Source organism: Thunnus thynnus, chromosome 1 (assembly GCF_963924715.1).
Source record: "Thunnus thynnus chromosome 1, fThuThy2.1, whole genome shotgun sequence".
NCBI lineage: Eukaryota > Metazoa > Chordata > Actinopteri > Scombriformes > Scombridae > Thunnus > Thunnus thynnus.
Genome location: NC_089517.1, coordinates 16,565,140 through 16,586,182, shown reverse-complemented (window position 1 = coordinate 16,586,182; position 21,043 = coordinate 16,565,140). Strand labels below are relative to the sequence as shown.

At 41.7% G+C, this 21,043-nt stretch overlaps 1 protein-coding gene across 5 annotated transcripts in view; it reads right to left on the bottom strand.

The window, feature by feature from the left end:
- ankrd11 (ankyrin repeat domain 11) overlaps positions 1-21,043 on the bottom strand; it is a 111,244-nt gene that overhangs the window by 37,949 nt on the left and 52,252 nt on the right. For 2 of the 5 annotated variants that reach the window (XM_067587244.1, XM_067587235.1), the window contains one exon: positions 10,615-10,683. The exons of the other annotated variants lie outside the window; for them this stretch is intronic. The gene's annotated coding sequence lies outside the window, so the exon portion shown is untranslated. The remainder of the gene's footprint in view (positions 1-10,614; positions 10,684-21,043) is intronic. 5 annotated transcript variants of the gene reach the window in all.

The window sequence follows — 21,043 nt, the reverse complement described above, 5'->3', positions numbered from 1 at the left end:
TGTTACACATTCCAACACAAATGGAAACACAATGTGCTTCACAGAGCTAGAAGAACAACACGCATATACACTGGAGATAAACAACATAAGATACACATTAAATGAAACAAGAAAAGACAACCATGTCTCCCAGTTATATACCTAGATAAACAACATGAGCTTACCGAGTCTAGACCTACTTAAAAGCACAAGTGCCAGCACCAGTGGTTAGCAACATACGTTGAAGTGCCATCCCGTTCCTCATACCACATGAGCCTCTGATCATACTGGTGACGTCAATTAAAGACTGTGAGTGATTAGCGCTTAGGATGGACATCAGAAGTGAGAGTCAGCTTTGAAATGTCATCATGCTTCATGGTGAGGATGGTGTGTTTCTGGTCATGTGCAGTGGTTGGATAAGACCAAACATTGCAATTAGCATGAAGGTCTCATCGGACCATAGAACTTTCTTCCAACTCGTCTAAGAGTCTCCCACATGCCTTCGGTCCAACATGTGTTTTCAACAGTGGCTTTCTTTTTGGCACGGTGCTGACAACTAACCTTAACTATCCTAAAATCACTTGACACAAGCGATCTCTATTCAACTTATTATGCAACTTCTAAAAAGTATATCAGTGATACATTTAGGTGTGCCATAGTAAGTGTTTTTCAGTTGATCAAAGTCAAAAAAGATTAATTAATCCACTTTAAATCAAAGTTGATGTATTAATGAATAACAGAGAAGAGGAAATCATTTAGTCTTTGGACTGAAAAGGGACAAAGTTTCATGATCTACACGAAGCTTTCACATTAGAAAAAAAAAACCACTTGAGGAACAAATATTTATTCAACCAGGATTTAGTCTTACTAAAAATAAATTGTCGATCAATACGAAAATAATTTCCAGTACCAGCATGCTTTCTGAAATGTAGAAGACTGTGTGGGTCACAATGAAGGACTTTTTTTAAAATCACAATTTTATATTTGCACCAATAAGTGAAAGGCATACTTATTCTGCTTTTCTTTAAAATATCTAGTCCACAAAGAGTGTTACGATCTAATATATAGAGAAATCATCGCTGTTGACTCAGATTTCTTTGGACAATTCAGAACAGCTGGAGAATGAGGGAGACGACATACGTCAGGGGTCCCAGTCCAAGTTTGAACCCAGGACATGATGGTTATTGTGGTATGTGGTTTATATTTAACTGAGCAATAAAGCCAACACATCTGCCTATTATTGTAAAGTGTGCAACATGTTAAGATGTGTGTGTGATCTAGATCATTATGCTCCTGCAAGAGAATGACAGAGAAGATAAATGATTGAAAGTGTGTGTGTGCTACGCGCCCGCTTGAAAGAACATGAATGAGTGAGTGTGTGTGTGTGTGTGTGTGTGTGTGTGTGTGTGTGTGTGTGTGTGTGTGTGTGTACAAGTATGTGTGTATGGTAGTAGAATGTGAGGCACAGTGACTGGATCTACATTAATTAAGGATTACGTGAGGAGGTAAAAATAAATGCAGAGCAGAGGGAGAAAGCCTGGATGGATAATGAACAGAGCGAGAGATAGGCAAGGGAGAAGAGGCACAGAGGGTGGATATGACCTTTCCACAGATGAGCATCATAATATCTCACAAACACACGTTCACGCATACACACGCACAAAAAAAAAGCGCCCATCATCCAAAAAGTGTCCCACTTTTGAAGCAGACTGTATGCCACGATGGTAGCTGTTGTTAAGAAGCTATGTGAGCACATGTTAGAGACTGTGTACTAAAGAATACAAGCTTGAGCTACAGACAAAATATTGTCAACATATGGACAACAATATTTTTAAGGAAATAAATATCATGTGCTTTGATTACACTCAAAACATATTCTATCATGTAATATTTAACATCATTAAATTATTAAACAAGAAGAGTGCACTCAGTGACGTGCAGATCTCCTCCAGGTGTGTACAGTTGAGATTGTAGCAAAGATAACAAAAAACAGGGATTTATTCATCTCCTGCCTAATTTTAGTGGATCATAATTGGTAATAATCAATCTGCAGATGCTCCAGTTCAAGATGATACCAAACTTTTCTATGGATATCAGTTTTTTGAGCCATGACAAAGGCCAAAATGTGGCCTGCAACAGACTAGGTAAGACTTGTTTTTAGCCAAGCCGATTGCCGGAAATGCCCTTTCCATGTCATAATGCGTATCATAAAATGGCGAGGATTGCTGAAAAGATGAAAGTCTAAGCTTTATGATAGGCTCATAAGGAATCTTATCAATATTTATCTGAATTGACAACACAACTCACTTTCAAGGCACCGAAATTTGGCACTGATTGAACGTGGCAACAAAGTATGATTGGTTGTCCTTAGCGTAAACAAGATTCCAAACTGAAGCAGTTGTTGATCGTTTGTGGTCCCTACCGGCCCGTCAAAAGGAGTGAGGAGTCAGCAGTCAGTGGTAGTATTAAATAGGTTTTTCAAAAATTGTGAATCACCGCAACCACGAGAGGTCCTTGACCATACAGCCATAAATGTGCACAAAAAAATATCAGGCTGATGGGTTTAGTAGTATTCAAGATTAGTTGCAGACAGATACACACATGGAAACACAGACACACGTTCACACACGCACACACACACACACGCACACACACACACACGACTAAATGCATGATCCCCTCCAGGATTACGCCTGGATGAGACAATAAGAAGTCAGATGTCTAATTATGAAACCCTCATCATGAGGCCTATGTAAAAGTAATTAGATCGTAATTTTGATTTTTTTTTTTTTCGTTTAAAAACAGACCCATTTTCATACAGAAGGACAGATTCCTCAGATTAAAACCTTCAATGTTTTTGACAGATATTCAAGAATCTCAATGCATCTGTCAGTTGTACATCGTCACAGGGCTACAACAGTCCCATCACACATTCTATATCTCTTGTACCGCATATTGTTTGTTCTTGTACATTATGGTTAACGTAGATCTGCTTAAAAGGATAATGAACAGGCCCATAGCAGGTGACAGCCATTTTATTTTCCATGAAGACTTCTTTTTTTTTTTTGTTCAATGAGGACATCTTCACCTATTCTTTCTTCCACACACACCTACTTTGGCCTGCTTTGTTACAAACCTGTGCATTACCCCACTTTGTTCCTCTTTTTGGTTTTGTTTGGGTTTCTCCGCTTCCGGCTACTTTCAGCATTTCACTGATGCTCATTTTCTTGCCACAAAGTATGTGATAATAATCACTGGAACTATATCTCATTACATTAATTTGGCAGACATTTTTGACCAAAGTCACTTACAATAATTGCATTAATTCTCCAAGGGAACAGCAGCTAAATGTCATCAAATACTGTAAGTGCATCCCGCTCATGAACAACAGGATGATGACAACAACAAAAAGTTTTCACATCACATCTAACAGTATTGCGATAATTGTCCTTATAAAATTAAAGGCCACAAAGCCTTCATATTCATCATTCATGGAAATTATTAATTTACATTATTTCTGGAAACTAAAACTAATTTGCTGTCCCTAAATCAGGAAAGGTGAACCAGTGCTGCTAGTGGAATAAATTAATCTGGTGATGTGTATTGTCTGAAATTCGTAACAGGTCTGGTCTGCTTAAGCCTAGTGTAGGGTTGGATAATGCTGTCTGCAGCTCTTCACCACACATTTCACCGTGGCTGTACTGTTCCTCTTTGCAGTATTTCTAACTGATCTCCTGAGCACATACAGTAGCTCCAAATATCTCCAGATCTTGTTGTGTCAACTTGTTTTCATTGAAGAATAGCGCCGCCAACAAAGCTCTGCGAACTCAGCGATAAACACATTTCATTTCCTATAAGTTCTACGCAATAAAAGCCTTTCGTTAGTTTGTCAGCGGAAAGCTTTTAATATGAAGCAACAGCAGCAGGAAAGTTTTCATCAGCAGTAACTTAACACGGCTCCGATACGGCTGAAAGCAATCAGGATACAGTAAAATAAGGCTGATGTCTGAACGTACAAACAGGAGGAATCTAAACTAGGAGGGATTTCTTGTAAGGCTCATAAAGAATCTTATTAATATCTATTTGAATTCACAACACAACCCCTGATCTAACGTGAATAGGTACTCGATAGTACTGACGTAATTTGGTTGGTATCCTTAAAAGTACCCAGTTTGGTAACCAACCCTAGTTTAGTGAGGAAAGGTGTCACAAGTTATGAAGAAACGTGAAAGTACTAGTGATGAGCTCTCTGAAACAGAACATCCAATACATCATAACTGTTATCTGCCGCACTGCTTTATGTTATTACACGGGATGAGAAGGTGGGACAGGGAGCTGAGTTGGCACATATGAAGACAAAAGGATAAGAAGAACCAGCAGCAGACAGACAGCCAGACAAGCAACCTGATCCCCACAGTGACAGAGGGACACAGGCATAGCCAGAACAGAACGAACACATACAGCTACAATAACAGCCATTCCAAATGGAGCCTCACTGGCTAGGCTGTTAGACTTAGGAATCATTCCTCAGACACAGACACAGACACACAGACACACAGATACACACACACACACACACACACACACGTGGGTGCAGCGTAGCTGGGGACCAAACAGAATATTAATGCTGTCCTGGTGCAGAGGGGTGGAGGGAGGCAGGATCCCAGATGAATTATAAATCACTGGGCAGGGCCGGATGGAGGGATGGAAGGATGGAGGGATGAAAGGCCTGCTACTGCAGAGCACAACCAGCTGAGGGTTGGGGCGGTGCCTTCTTAAAGAGGGGGCAGGGAACTGATGCCAGACTGAGGCAGTGGTGAGGGCATGTGAATATTTTCTAATAAGACTATCTGTTTTTTCAGGGTGTATTTATGTGTGTACACACTTGCCAAAGAGCAGAGGGACAAGGTAAAAGTGTGTAGCTGTCACTTGAAAGTCTTGGGCAAGATCAGAAATCATTCTCCTTGAGAGCATATCTTCATCAAGCCGACCTGTGCCTATAAGTTCCTGTTAAGTTCCTGATGCCAAGAAGAAAATAAAAAATTTAACTGAAGCTGCTATTTGTACACTACAGTGTACGCTAATAACTCCATGTAAACTCAGATGCACCGTTTCCATCACATTCACTCAGAGGTGGCAGCAGTCTTTTTTTCCCCAACATCCTTTTGGTAGGAATAATTTTGAATTAAAAAAATAATTATAATAATAATGGTCATGTGTTACTTGCCCCTGTGGTTTTAAAACCTGGAGAACGCAACTATAAAATACTCTCTCAACAAACTTTTAACACTTGCATCAAGTAAGACCAAGAAAAAGGTAAGTGAAATTTCACAAATATTATTTTTTTGTTTAGTCATTAATACAATGCAAGAATGAAACAAAACTTTCTTACAACATCCCAGTAAGGCCCTAGATGAACATTTCAAGGGTTGAGTATGTATTGTTTTTTATTTTATCACTCTCTCTCTCTTTTTTTTTTTTTTTAAAAATCAGCCAATGCAAAAATTACAATTACAATTGCTTTTGTAGCTATTCATTAGTCCGACTTGTGTGGGTCGTCTCAACACAATATCAGCAACCTAAAACTATGTAAGGAGTTGTATGAGTCACAGGTATCATATAAGTCAGACATGTTGATGAACTTGCCCTCAGGTCGAGATATGACACAAATTTAACCGAAGCCAAAGTTAAGTTTTGAAGTTGTTGTGGGCGTGTGCAACTCACTGTTACTCATAACCATTGCTCCCTTATGCATGCATTTAACATGCATTCTTCATAAAGTCTTCAGTACTTCAGTTTGCTTAAGCCAAACCCTAACCTTAACCTCACTAGAATGAATACTAATACAGACAAACAAACCTAACAGGTAGTCAGACAAACAAACAACTGACCATGTAGGGTCTGTGGCGGGCGACATGTACCCATAATAGAACAATCAATAAACCTATCAGATTGGACAGAAAGGCTCTAATTAGTGGTTTGAGGAAGTGCTGTTCAGGACATCTCAAACGGTCATTAATAGGGCTGCTCCCTAATAGTGGTAAGTGGACTGCATTTATCTAGTGCCTTTCTAGTCTTCTGACCACTCAAAGCGCTTCACACTACATACCACATTCACCCATTCACACACACATTCATACGCTGATGACAGAGGCTGCCATGCAGGGTGCCAACCTGCTCATCAGGAGGACAGAATAGTTGACCAAACCGTTGAAGACCTTGTCGATGAGAAGAGTCTAAGTCGAGTCAAGTTTTCATTGGTCAGTTATTTGCAGAAAAAAAACACCAACAAACTCAAACTCCATTCGGGAGCTGCATGTTGTCGTTACATAGAATAGGTCAAAACGTAATTAATGGCTGGACTTTGTATGAAACACTAGAGGGTTTTAACAACAACAGATACAGAATGTGGTGTCTCAGTCAGTCAGTCAGGGACAGACATTCGTGTTTATAGGGCTGGTCCCTGATGCCCAGCCAAAAAAGTCATTAGACTATGTTGGGCAGGAAATCATCCAAAGTGTGGGATAATTTGAGCATGTAAAGGACGACCCCAAGAGGGTGACATGCAAACTGTGGATGCAAAGATTTACCTATCATTCGCCAACCTCAAACATGGCTTATCATCTGAAACATGTCAGTAGCCTAATGTTAGCCACCTAGCATGGCTGCTCTAGACAGCCATGTTCATAAGTTGTGTGATGTTATACTGTGTTGAAAATGTTCAGTCTCCTTGCTGGTTGTTCCAAAAAATTCAGTATCATTCCCGCTTTTGATGTTAGTATCTTGATTCCAGGCAACCCCCCCCCCCCTCAAAAAATGTGTGTGGCTAAAATGGGGCATCATCCCCAAATGCACTCTGTCCATTAAAAGAACAACATGGTTTGAAGGGACACAAACTCTACCACCTGTCAAAATAGGGATAAAGGTTCAATCCTATAAGCCGCTACACAGTTGCGTGCAAGGGTTGCTATATCGCAAACCAACAAGGGGGTAGTGAACAATATGCATAATCCTTCAACAACACTGAGTCTGCACTGGTGCCGACTTATCGCTCTTTACTACCCTTAACTGAATGCCCATATGGCAGTGAATGGAGGAAATACTAAACACCATTTGGCTACTTTGTAAAATAGTAATAAAAAAAACAAGAATTTTTCATGGTAGATTTAGTTCAAATACCATCAAAAAGGAATACCAAAGTTTGGATCTAACCTTCAAATTTTTAAAAACAAAGGAACTTTAGTCATTATGACTAGCATTACATTCTTCTAAAAGTACTCTTTTACCTGATAGGGATGAAATGATGTCTGTGTTGGCCAAGCTTTAACCCTTGACCTGGACTATAAAACCACCAACTTGACCAACAAATAAATGATGACTAGGAAACTACAGCTCCAATCTACAAGGCCACTAGATCTAACACTAAAGCATCTGTTTATCTCTTAGTATAAGTGTATGTGTGTGTGTCTAAGTGTGTGTGTGTGTGTGCATGCATACTGGCTCCCCATCTCCGTCCGGAATGGAAACTGCAATAATTGAAAGAGGCACTATCCTGAGGGAATTGTTCTTCCGGTGTTCACGAGGTATCACTCCTTAGCATCTGAGCCTGCACACAGATGTGCACAAACACATATACACACACACTTCCAGACAACAGCTATCAACATATGAATGCAATTTAGCCAATTAAAGCTTTAACCCATAACCCAGCACAGCCCTACCGCAGAGACAACACAAACCATTTTCATGTGAGAGGAAAGAAGATAAAAAAATAGGGATAAAAAAATTATATATTACAAAAAGAAAGTAGAAAAGGGGTGAATCATGTATGAAAGGAAAACAGGAGTGTTTTTTTGTGAAAAAAAGGGAAATCCTGATTCATGTCTGCAGGCAAATACCCAATACACAACTTTGATAGGAATTTATGCAGTAAATGCAGTCCTGTAATAATAATGTCATACACAGTTAGCATCAACTGTTTGCTTGGTGTCAAGCTCTGTTGTGTCCAAAAGCATATATGATATTCCAACTTTTAAAGTAAATGTACCATATATTATGTACATGTATCTGGGAATTTTAACATCTATATGAGAAAAACATTGCCTATTTTTCTGCAGAGGGCTGACACCATAAGTCTGCCAATACAGATTAGGGCTGTTAGTGATTAATAGATGTTTATTTACATTTACGATTTTGTCAATCACTATCAATCAGTACTGTAGGAGACAAGATGTGCAGAATAACATTAAGAAAACATCACATGGTTTTGTGTAGTTGTTCAAGTAAGGGGTGAGATGGTGTTATACGTGTGTGCTACCTTGCTCTGCATGATATCTTTATTCTAAACCTTGTGTATGAATGGATAATGTAGTGCTCTTTGGGCCTGGCACTGTATGGTCGATGAGTACTGCACAACTATGTAATACTATAGAAATCCCCACTGAATTGCAGTCTGTTGGCTCTCCAAGTTAGCTAGCTATCCAAAGTCTCATTCTTATGCTGTACAACCAGTTCCAATGTCTCAGAGCAGCTCCCGGTGCAGCCAAGAACGCAGCAAAAAAGACATTACGTGTATCGTAGCTGCACTGCCGCAGCTATGATACCAATGTTACTCTTTGGGGACAAGCAGTGCTGTACACAAGCTTCAGACGCTTTCAAAACAGAAGTTAAAAACTTTCTAAGCGACATCCTCCCTTCTCTCGATGTACATCCTGTCTACTAGTGGAATGGAAATGTCATAAATTCCCTTGGCTGGCATAGTATGAACAACAGCATTTGTGTATCCCGGGTTCCACCTGAGCAGCTGGTTTTACCGACTGCACTACCTACAGCTTGGCAAACTGGGCACATGGTTCACCCCTAGTTACTTAGATACTGTATGATTATTTTCTAAAATAAACATAAACACACTAAAGTTTGTTGATTAGTTGATCAACAGAAAATCAACAGCCAGCTATTTGGATAATCCATTGATCTTTTAAGTCATTCTTTATAACCAAAATGCCTTGAATTGTTTCCAGCTTCGTGACTGTGAAGATTTATGTTTGGGTTTTAGACTGTTGGTCTAACAAAACAACCAGTTTGAGCTTTAAGAAGTAGTGATGGAAATGTTTTGGTTTTTTTCACTATTTTCTGACATTTTATATAGCAAATGTATAATTGATTAATCGAGAAAATAATCGAGAGACTTTAACCTATTTTGTGTTTTCTCTTAAAAACAGGCGCTTGCCCTCGGCAACGGCCCTTTTCATTTGCTGCGTTTACATGCGCTTAAGTAAACAGGATACTCAGAGATACCAGGTTTCACAGGTACTCAGAGAACACGTTTACATGCACTGTAGCAACCTGGCTACTGTAAATCTGCGTATACATGCAGCGGATGAGTAATCAGATTTCTCCTGTGCCACAAAACATATTTTGGAACCATGGCTTTCTTCTTTTATATGTGTATTAGCAACAGAAGACACTGTGTCAGTCTTGACTTTTTTGTTTTTGTTGCTTTGTGACTGCTGAAGCAGACTGATGGTGCAGTGAGACGGCAGGCAGACAGACAGAGCACAGCTCTTTCCTGTGTCTGAATTTAACAAATGTTAAGAGGTGGAAACAGACTTAACTTCGACTTGTACAGGCTATATTGTGGTGGTTTCAGTTTTAGATGGACTTTGGAGGGAATTATTCTAAATATGAGGACACATTGCCCTGAAAATTTAAATTCCTAATAAGGCTAAAAACTTTGGTTAAGGAGAATGTCTGTAAACATACAGTCCTAAGTAAGAGCAGTGGTGGGTAAAGCAGCTGAGTCATCTCTGCAACAATGATGAAGCTGAACAAAGAATTTGAGCAAAAATAACAAACATGTTCTGTGGAAAATGAAAGGAGGTACATAAATTAAGCATGATGGAGGGGCAATTATAGTGGAAAAACAACATGCAAAGCAAGGTTAAGGAAAGAGCTAAAGTTAAAATAGTAAAAAAATACCACATGCAAAACAAAGTAATAGCTAATAAGCTAATAGTATTGCAGATATTTTTTGTTTCTCTAGCCATATAGCAGTCCATTCAACTATCCAGAAGGAGCTCTCATGCAGACCAAATCAGTCAGAGACCTTTGGGTGCTCTCGTAAAGCTGCCAAACAAACTCCTGATCTTCCTCATTTTTCTCTCAGCCATCCCCTACCCCCACACTCCGAGGCTGGAATTTCCTGTTGATGGCCCACTGCAAACGCCCACTCTCTTACGGAAAACTTACTTTGAAGATGAGCAAGAGAGACAGAATAGAAGAAAACTAAATGCATGTCATGATGGTGCCTTCTGGCAAAATCTGGAAAGTTTACACTGCTGGCACACATTTCTATTTACCCATGCGAGGGAGACAGCCTAAGACACACACACACACACACACCACTGGAAAACACACAAATGTAACTGGAGGGAATAGGAGTTGTTGACCAAGCGGTAAAAAAAAAATTGAGCACGCTAATGACAGAATATGGGACAGGAAGACAAAGTTGCACTGCAGTTCACTACACTGGATAGGATTACATAGAACTCAACTCAACCTGGACTTTTGCATGAACAGAGATTTTTGAAGGAGAGCCACTTGTTAACCAAGTCAACGTCTGGTTTCTGTTCTTACCAGCAGAGGAGTAGCGGCAAAGGGGTCCACTGTGGTGGGGCAGTTCAGAGGACAAGGGGTGCATTGAGGCTAGGGAAAAGGGATAGATGATACAGGCGTGTGAATGTACAGCCCCAAAAACCCAGCCTACTCAGGTTTCCTCCACAAAGCTTCCATTTTACCATGGCACACCCAACCCCCCTCCTCATCTTGCACACAGATGCACATCCCTCCTCAGCTTCTCACCCTATTGTGCTTGCCTGGCTATTTAAATTTGCTCTCAACATGTCCTTTTATGTTATGGCATAATGTTGCATGTAACGGTTGACCAACCATTAGGACTACTAGATACACTCTTAACTGTCAGCCCTCTATGTATGTGATGTAATATTGGAGTGTTTTCAGGGAGCACTGGAGGGGGGGGGGGAGGTTGCAGGGCATTGTATTTTTTTCTTCACCCCTCCTTCTGTTTTTGTTCGGTTGAGTGACTCGTCAGAAAAAGTCCCTGTGCACTCTTTTCTCCCCATCCAAGGTCTGGCCAATATGAAAGCAGCCCCGGAGAGAGGAGGACAAAAGGACACGCATGTGACACGCTAAGGCCTTTTGGGATCTGGGTCAGGATAGTGAGCTGGTCCTTGAAGCCTGGGTTTAACTTGTAAACGCCTCTGACAGACTGTAGCCCCTGGCAGTTTCACCATACCCTTTAAAAATCACACACACTTCATCTTCCAATTAAAAATGTCAAATTAAATGTTTTGAATTCAGGGGAATAATACATCCTCTTTCACAGACACATGCACATCGATGTGCACACGCATGTGAAGAGGCCCCGGTGTTTAACAGAGATTGGAGGGGGGGGGGGGGGGGGGGGGGGTTCTTCAGTATCAGAGTTGAGAAGCAGAAGGCAGCATTCATATGCAGATCCTTTGTCATGTGTGGATGGCCCAGAGAAGAAAGGGCTTCCCTGCACACTAGAACATGGCTAAACAATCCATCACAAGGACTACACACATTCAATAGTGAGCTAACCAGTCAACAGGTAGGCTGGAGGACTAGTAATAGTAAGCACCACTAACAAACGTACGCTAGGCTTGAGCAATTAGACAAATATATTTGCAATTGGGGGATTGGCTGAGTCCATCACTGGTTGTTTTTTCTGAGCAATTTTTTGTACGATTTGAACTAAGTTGCTACAGTGTTATACAAGTAGTGTAGGTCCTTTAAGGGATAGCTCAGTGCGTAGGTTGTGTGCTTAGTGAGTGTACAGTCGAGAGAAAGAGAGAGAGAGCGTGTGTGTGACGTTGAGGCTGGCGACTAGAGCAGCGAATATGAAGTTAGCAGTATAGCTATGAACATAGCAGTGCACCCTCCCCCCCCCCCCCACCCGCACTGTACACCCACTGGCGCGAATATATTGGCGATTGCCGATTGTTGGGTTGACTGTGGCCGGTAGGAAAATTTTGATATATCACCCAACCTAGCGTACGCTGGCCTGGATTTGAGCCTACTGTATTGTAAACATGATCAGATATGCAATATTTATCTCAAATGGCACACTTTCAAGGTGCATAGATGAATAAGGACCTAAATAAAGTTATTTTAAAGGGGAAAACCTGCCTTTAACATAAATTAGAAAAAGAAAGTTACGAGACAAAACAATATCATTCTGATAGCAAAATTAAATCTTCGCCACAAATCTGGAAATAGGCCTAAGCATTTTATTTCTGACGCAATACTAAATCTGCTTGCTGCAGCTGATGGATTCAGCATCTAGGTCAGAGTGAATGCAGTGTACAGGCAAGAAGAGAGGCAGGCAGGGTTGCTTCCTGTAATACACAATTGTTTTTATACATTATAAAAAAAAAAAATTGAGTCTTTCCCCTAAAAAGGGGGGTAATGCAGGTGAAATCTATGTTCACTTCCGCTACGACAGAAACAAAACAACACAACAACAGCATTAACACTTGAAACATTCTGAAGTACAAATTACGCAGAAAACCAGTTTCAAACATAAAATGGTCGTCTGTAGCTCCCTTCCCTGCACACTCTGTCAAACACACTTCTCTTACACAACGCTGAACGTGAGAGGGCTCAAGATAGAGCAAGTGAGCAGGGATCCGGCTTTTGAAGCATAAAGGAGTGAGTCATGATGACCTACATAGGCTGTGAGGAGAGAGTGAGAGAGAGAGAAGGAGAAGGGGGTGGGGGGGGGTGGGAGAGATTCCTTCCGCATATCAAAGTGTTTACTTGGCTCTGCATGCATCTTCTCTCCGGGAGGGAGGGAAAGGGAAAAAAAAAAAAAAAAAAGGAAAGCAAGAAGGGGGTAGATAACATTAGGATGGAAAAGAAAATGAGAGGACAGGAAAGAGGGAGTTAAATAATACAATGGCTGTCACTATTGTTGCCTCCCTTGATCTCTGCACTTTATGGCATACAAAAAGCTCTGCCAACATATTCTTAAAATCTACCTTTAAAGCCCGATGCACAGAAACCTGGAGTAGCAGTGACACACAAGGCTCATGCTGGGAAACAGTCCAAGGTATCTGTCTGATTGCACACCTGGAGAGTAGGTGATCATTTGTGTCTGAAACACAGGCACACAGCAAATGCCAATATTCAACCAGCGCGGATCTCCTGCCTGCTAAGACACAAGCATCGTCTTACAAGGAACTGATAAGCACTGTGATTTAAATATATGTGGGGGCATTGCAGTGTCTCCCTGATACAGTATCTCAGCTAGAATTCACTCCAATACCAAGGAGACCGGCAACATTCCTGGCTGATCAATAAGCACTGCAGAGAGATCCAGTTCCCTTTGAAGCCCGGCCGTGGATCTGGTTTCCTAATCACCTCCACCACTGCACCCTGTTCCTCCTCCTCCTTTTGTCCCTCCCACAGATTTTCCAATACAATGGAGCGGTTTTCACACTATATGTGGGCCTGAGCTGGGTCAGCCTGTTTGGGAGAAGAAGAAAGGGGGAGTAGTGCCTTCAGTGAGAGGCACTGAGGCAAAGCAAAGGAGAACAAGGAGAAGTGGTAGAGGGGGGAAAGCTATCATTCTGAAAAACATACGAGCATAGCGATTCAAAGTCAGTTTGCAGATTGGGTGGTATGGGCTTTCAACGGTGTTCTGTGTCGAGGCTGCTTGCTTTATACTGGTTGGAATAAACCTTTGGAGATTTTAGTGTGGAATCAAAACAGCACTGTGTGAAGAGAAATGATCTTTTGAAAGAGATCTTCACAGTAACGGCCATATTGACTAACGCTAAGCCAATGGTATATGGTGATATACACATTTTATAGAATAATCTTCCCTAAAAAATATTATAATATGCAGTAGATCTCAAACTATTCAAAAATAGAGAAACGCAGTACTCTAATGAGTTAGTAATAAGTAAATTTATATTATGAAATATGTTATAGTTGTATGTTTAGTAGTTTCACAGTGCATTGGTTTGGGCCACCACAGTAACTAGCTTTTACGAAATTACACTGAAAGCAATTCATACGACAGAATGCAAAGGGAAAATAAAATTACAATAACAAAATTACTGAAAAATTCAATATTGAAATGACTAGAGAGGCAGAACTCCTCTCCCCCTGCGGTCTCCTTTCTTTCTTTCTGTTTTGTGCTGCATCACCATTTAATGCGGCCATGGGAGCTCTGCCAAAGAGCTGTAAGACTGCCATCCACAAGAGGACGGCTGCAACCAAAACAACCAACTACGTCATCTCTTTGAATACATTTCCATCCACTTTCTCTCTCTCTCTCACACACACACACACACACAAACACACACACACACACACGCACACAAACTAGAGATTATCTTGGGATATGTCCCTGTTATGGAACTTGGACCATAAAGTTGATGATATGAAGCACAGATATTAGGAAGGGATGTATGCTTGACATATGCTTCAGAAGCCTTTGCCAACAATTGTCTGTAAGTAGAGGGGGGAGGTGCATGAGGATGGACGTTGGTTGGTACTGGCTAGGGACTTGATCGCACGGGGGTTGGGGGTAACAAGAGTATGGCGAGTAATGAGGGGTGTGGTGTTTAGGAGATGGGCAAAGGGGGGGATGAGGTTAGGGGGAAGAGGGAGGACAGAGGAGGCAGCTGGAGGAGGGGATGTAAGGAGGAGGGCGATGCACTAAAAGGACTAGTGAATTATTGATGAGAGCCAGCAGGCTGGCCCTCAGTACTAATGCACGCACGCACACACACACACTCTCTAAAGGTGCACACAGGCATTTACACAGAGCATGGATATTGTTACACATTACATCAGCCATGCCTCCTCCCCTCTCCTCTTGTTCCTCAGCCACCACCCACAACCTCAGCCTCGATTTAGACTGTCTGTCCTCCTGTCTCTTTACTTCAACCTGTCTCCTGTCTCCTCTGGCACACCGTCCCCGATACATCTTTCACCCTGCCCACTTCTTCTCAATTCTGTCTAAAAAAAAACACACAAACCAGGTAAGAGGTATCAAATTATCATAAAAAAAACAAATAATTATTTTGAGAGCTAAGGTACATACTTTGTAACGTGCTAACCACAAGATCTGAGTTCACGTAGAGGCTAGGAGCCATGCTGACCCCCCCCCTCCAGCCCTCCACCCCCTAACAACACTGTGTGCAGGCCAAGCACGGCACAATGCTGGTGGACACATCCATTCCACACAAACACAAAGGGGGGACTGAACCAATCTGACTGCCACCCCTACTCTGAGCTCTACGTGTATGTGAGGAGAGAAAGAGTGTGTCATGGGGCCTGCAGGAAATGTTGTGTCTGAGACTGGAGAGCAAGAGAAAGCATAAGACTGAAGCAGGACGAAGAGGTTAGTAGAAATGTGACAAATAAGAAAAATTTAAGGAGTAAGAAGGATAATTGGAGAATAGTGTTTAGTCTGCTCTGTTTTAGTGTGTTCATCATAAAATGAAGGCAGCAGCTTATTTTTTGATAGCATGATGTTGTTCGAATACTAAGATCCCATAAGAGCCTTAGCAATCAGCTCGTCCAAGAGGCCCCTCCACCACAGCCAGTGAGACGTAAAACACATTTATCCATATTTATTCATGCAATTTCCTGTTATACTACCTTTCCCTAGACATGGGCCATTTTTCTTGTGCAGCATGTCTTTGCCAAGTCAGAACAAGATACAGGAGGAAGGAGGAAAGAAAAAAAAAAAAAAACTAGCACATACGGTGGTAATATTTCTTACAAAATCTGTGTGTGCAATTATTCTGTGTGAAGAATATTAAATTTAACTGTGAACATACGAGTCAATGAGACTACAGAGCTTAAAAGAAACAGCTTGTGTCAGTTCTCATAATGGTCTGATTGGTATTTCCAGAGATCAAACAAAACAGACAATTTGTATACAACACATTTTTCCAAAGATGTGGATATCAATAATGTTTCCCCCTAATTTTATTGGTCAATTAAACATTATTATCATATAAGAATATTTAATTAAATGTCAGGATAAGCCACTTGAATTGAAACATCTATATTTTCTGGTCCTGCAAAGACAGATGGTCTTTACTATGGGTAAACATTTTCAGATGATACTGGTACACAAGCATATATTTTGGGTTTCCGTATGTGCGTGTGCATGCAGAGCACTGCATGCTGAACTGAGCAGAGCAAAGCTGAGCTGCATACAGAGCTGCCTAGCTCTGCCTCAACATTGTTGTTGCCTGTAGAGCTCTGGTCTGCCCTTCCCCCATCTCTCTCTCTCCTCTCTCTCTCTCTCTCTCTCTTTCTTTCCCCTCCCCCTGACTGCGGCAGGCAGGCAAGCAGGGCAGATGGTATCCTAGCAAGCAGAATGACCCTGGTGTTCCTGCCCCTTGTTTTGATCCTGCAGTCCTGATTGTCCAAGCCTAATCCTACACTAGCCAGAGCTGCTGGACCGCTGCCAGCACTCTTATTAAGCACACAAAGGCTTTTCATTCCAGCTAGGGTGCTAGCTAGCTCATCAGCCTACACACACTACCCCTGTGCTGTCACACGGCTGCTTTCCTCCATCCTTATTCTCTCTCTCTCCCTCTTCTATTGCTCACCAACTTGCTCTTTACTAAGAAATGTTCGGTTTCAACAACAAACCCGTCTCCACCTCCTCCGTCTCTTTCATTTCTGTTCAGCCTGCTTCAAAACGTATTGAAGCAGGCTCTTACTGCCTCTTACTTTCTTTCCTGCTAATTTTTGATAAGCCCGTGAAAACACTATCCAAAGGTAAACATGAGAGATTGTGATACTATTAGTATAGTCATACACAGTAACTATGACAGATAATAGGTCTAAACGCAGGGAAAGTGGATTTGAATAGCACAAGTATTGAACGTGGTCTGACCACAATGCTTTAAGCATATGGAGTCTCAAGCTACAAATGAAACCAGTGTAAACAAAGCAGCCTAATACCACGATGATAAGGACTGTGAGTAGACGCTCTGTGGAATTTCTGAGCCAATCAAAATGTGTGACTGGGACCAACTTGATATGAGATGGCGGAAGAGATTGTTACTGTTCTGCATGAGTGCATTTATTCTTAGCAGGGATTACTACAGGATAAGTCAAATTACTACTCTCGTCATGCTCTATCTATTGAGGTACACAACTGAAATTCCCTTCCCACTGAGAATAATCACCTTTATTTCATGTCCCCTGTGACCAACACAGTGTCCACACAGGCAGGGTAGCGAAATTCTTCAATTGATGGGGTTATTATGCAAAAGGCTAGCTCACACAGTCAGTGAGTGTGAGGAAAAAAAATGGATATACGAAGATTTTTTACCGGTAAACGGGTTGAAGCTGAAGCAGTGGCACAAACATCCTCTCATGCTGAGCCAGGAAAACAAGGTGTGTAAATGCCTGTATGAGTTCCGAGTTACGTGAACATGATTTGAACAGAGCATTATATACAACTAACGTACTTTACATTGCACTGTAGCCAGCTTAACTGTTAGCAATAACAGCTTAATTGTACCTGCCCTTGGCTAGTGACAACAAACTAGCCCAGTCTCGTGTTAGATTGCCAAAAAAGTTATATATTTTATCTGTCTGGTAGTCATACAAACAGTGATAACACCTGAGGCATTCATGTGCAGATTATGTGGTATATCAAATCCAAACCCTTCCTTCTTTCTCCAATTTTCACATTTTTAAGCAATGTGTAGCCCTCACATGCAAGAAAAAAAAAATGCATGGAAACAGTCTATTTAGAGGTACGTTTTTTTAAAAGTTTTTCGATGCCGAAGAATCTGAGCTCAGCCCCTGATGGTTAACAGTCCAGCCAACGCCCCTGGTGATCACAGAGAGAAACTCCAGGTTTAAAAAGGCACTGAATGTGTTTTAAAAGGAGGGCTAAGTCATGCAGTCTGAAACACTTGCTCATTCTTGCTTCCTCCTCCTCCGCTTGCTCCTCTCCGTCTCTCTGAGCTAAAATCAAAGATTATGACTGAGAATTCTACAGCATGTTGCCTAGCAACCTACACAAGAAAGCCACACTACATCAAGACTTGAGGGACATGTGCAGGCCTATGCACACCAACACACACAAATATGGGGTTTATACTCCCCCAAAGCCAAATCCGGAATGACTGAAAAATAGAATCACTTCATACAAGCTCAATAACCTCCATTTCCAAAACAGAGTAAGAACGATAAATCCATTAAATCAAGGTCAAAGGCAAGAACAACACATTCATTTTGAACAAGTTACAACTGTATTTCTTAACGATGTCTTATTATGAGTGACAACTGCAATTTTCAAGGCCAAGCTGTTGCAAGTCTTTGGAAAACTTTAATTTTGTTTGGCATAGACAAAATGTTGCTAGATGAAGGGCTATGGGAAGGGTTTCAACTCATGTGTTGAAAAACAGGAGCAACAACAGAGAGAGAGATGGTGAAAACAACAGAAAGGAAAGCATTGTGAAGCAGACACTCCCCAGTTTGAAGACGGGTCATAAAGAGGGCCAGCTTTACACTTTTATAGCTGCCATGTTTACCAACACAAAAGGTTGAGTGCATAGTCCAGTTCAGCGTTGCTCAGCTCAGCCACATGTCATTTATTTTGAGTTATTTCAGCCTCAAACGTTTAAAAGTTAACCCTTTGGCTGCTGAGACTTTTTGTCACATGCTGCTGGAAGACTTGCTATAGGGATTCTCTAAAAGCAGTCATCTTATTAGCCTGAGCAGGTTGAGTCAATGCAGATGATGTAAGACAGCTCCAACCAGACTAGCCAACCTTCTGTACTTAAGAATCCATCAGGCTTAGCGATCAATAGGAATAGGCCCAAGCTTTGTGCTGCAGCTGCCGCATTGCAATAAAAGCCTCACTGGGCCTGACCCGGCAAAAGCGAACATTGATAAAAGGCTGTGTTGGATTACCAACGAACCCTGCCCTCCAAGTCTTCCACTGTAACACACACACACACACACCTCCACTGTAAATTTCAGTCACATGCTGCTCACTGCATTATACACTTCTCTCTGTAGAAGTCATGTATCTGTACTGTGGTATGCTACAGTCCTACCAGAGGAAGAGAACTAGAGTAGAGGCGTATATGTGCATAAATGCGCATCTATCTTGCTGCAGTACACTGAGCTGTCCTCCATATTTCCTCTTAATGCAACCCATTACAGATGCTTTGACATATCCAGAGATTACATACAGGTGCTGTGCAACAAAGGTAGCATTCCCCATACAAATGGTGTGGTGGGTGTCACTATATATCTGAAATGGGGCGAGGACAGCACAGTCCTAATTTGTTATGCATTTCTGTTTCTATAATTAAAGAATATCAGCACTTAAAGTAATAAAACAATATTTCATTTAGGATGCGTACTGTGAGTAAAAAATAATGACGACTATATTTTACAGAAAACTATATTTCCCCACACATCAGAGGATAATACATGGTACCTATCTTCATCAATCATGAGACTTAACTACTGCAGCTCTACAACATAACAGATCAGGCAACTACTCAAAATTAAATGTCACAGGAAAGCCTCTAAAAGCATTTCAAAAGAAACATTTTCTCCTCCATAACAACATAATAACCTCAAAATGCAGACTGCTACATTTTCTGGTGCTGCAATAATATCTAAAACACAGCTCTTTGTGTATGTCTTTAGGTGAAAAAGTGAGAGAGCCAGACCGTGACTAACTATCGACCTGTGAAGTGACTGCTGCCTCTGAGCTTTGCAGTTCTTCTTTCCCCCCTGTTTGCCTCTCTTCTCTTCTCTGGCCTGTGACATCATCACCGCTCCAAAGCGGCGCTCTATATTTAGCTGCTCACACCCCTGCTGGGTCTCACTACTCTGTCAATGCCTAGACCGAGCTCAATCTCCTTTCCTCCCTGCCTCAGATGGCTCATCTCTCCCTGTTACCTGGGGAAGTGGGGAGGTTGGGTGTTTTTTTTAAAAAGGGGAATGAGGGGAAAGAGACATAGCTGGAAAGAAAAGGACTGAAAGGAGATAAAGAGGAAGATGCTCATTGAGAAAGACAGAGGGGAGGGTTTGGAGGAAGAAGCAGGATGGTGTGAATAGCTGTGCTGTAAATCAGCCTCTCCATAAAGTCTCCCTGTGAGAACAGCTCACGTGTTGCCTTGTTACGCCACATTGTCACAATGTGCGCAGGACACACACACACACACACACACACACACACACACACACACACACACACACACACACACACACACACACTTCAAAAACCCAAAAAATAAGTCCTGCAGAGCTCTGCAATACTACACTGCACTCTTCCAATGCTGCTCAACATTACATTATAAAAGACTGTGTGTGTGGGAGAGAGGATGGGGGAGGGTGCAGTGTGTCTGTGACTGGCATTTCAAACATCCTCCCTGCACAAAATAACATCCTGGGAAGATAATCTGTGAGCGTGTGACAATTTATTCAGGCTCACGTTTCTGCAGAGTGTGAAAGCCACTGAGCGGTAGAGGGGAAGTGCAGGAGACCAATGAGTGTGTGCTGGTTACTTCTGCCTAGAGACACCCAGCTAACAGCTTCAGCAGCCACACAGAAAGAAAACACACCGCTTCATCTCATTTGCTCTTCTACATTCACCACCTCTCTCAATAGCTTTAGTGCTTCTTAATTTTTCTACCAAATGCTTTTTTGTTATCCACATCACTGCCCACTACTCAATCTACCCATCCCTCGTGCTGCTGTTGGGGCTGCTCAGTAAAACACAAGGGAGGCTGGCACTCATGTAGACTGAGCTATGGTGTGATGTAGAAAAAAGGGTTTATGGTGTTTTGGATGAGTGAGCAAGAATGTATCATTTGATGGCCATATGTCTACAAGCTTTGTCTGCTTCCTATAGTTGCTGCTTGCAGAAGCCTGGAGGGTGGAAGAGAAGAGTCATCAGGGTCATCTGGATCACCATCAACTCTTCTCACCTGGCCTGTCTTGCTGCTAA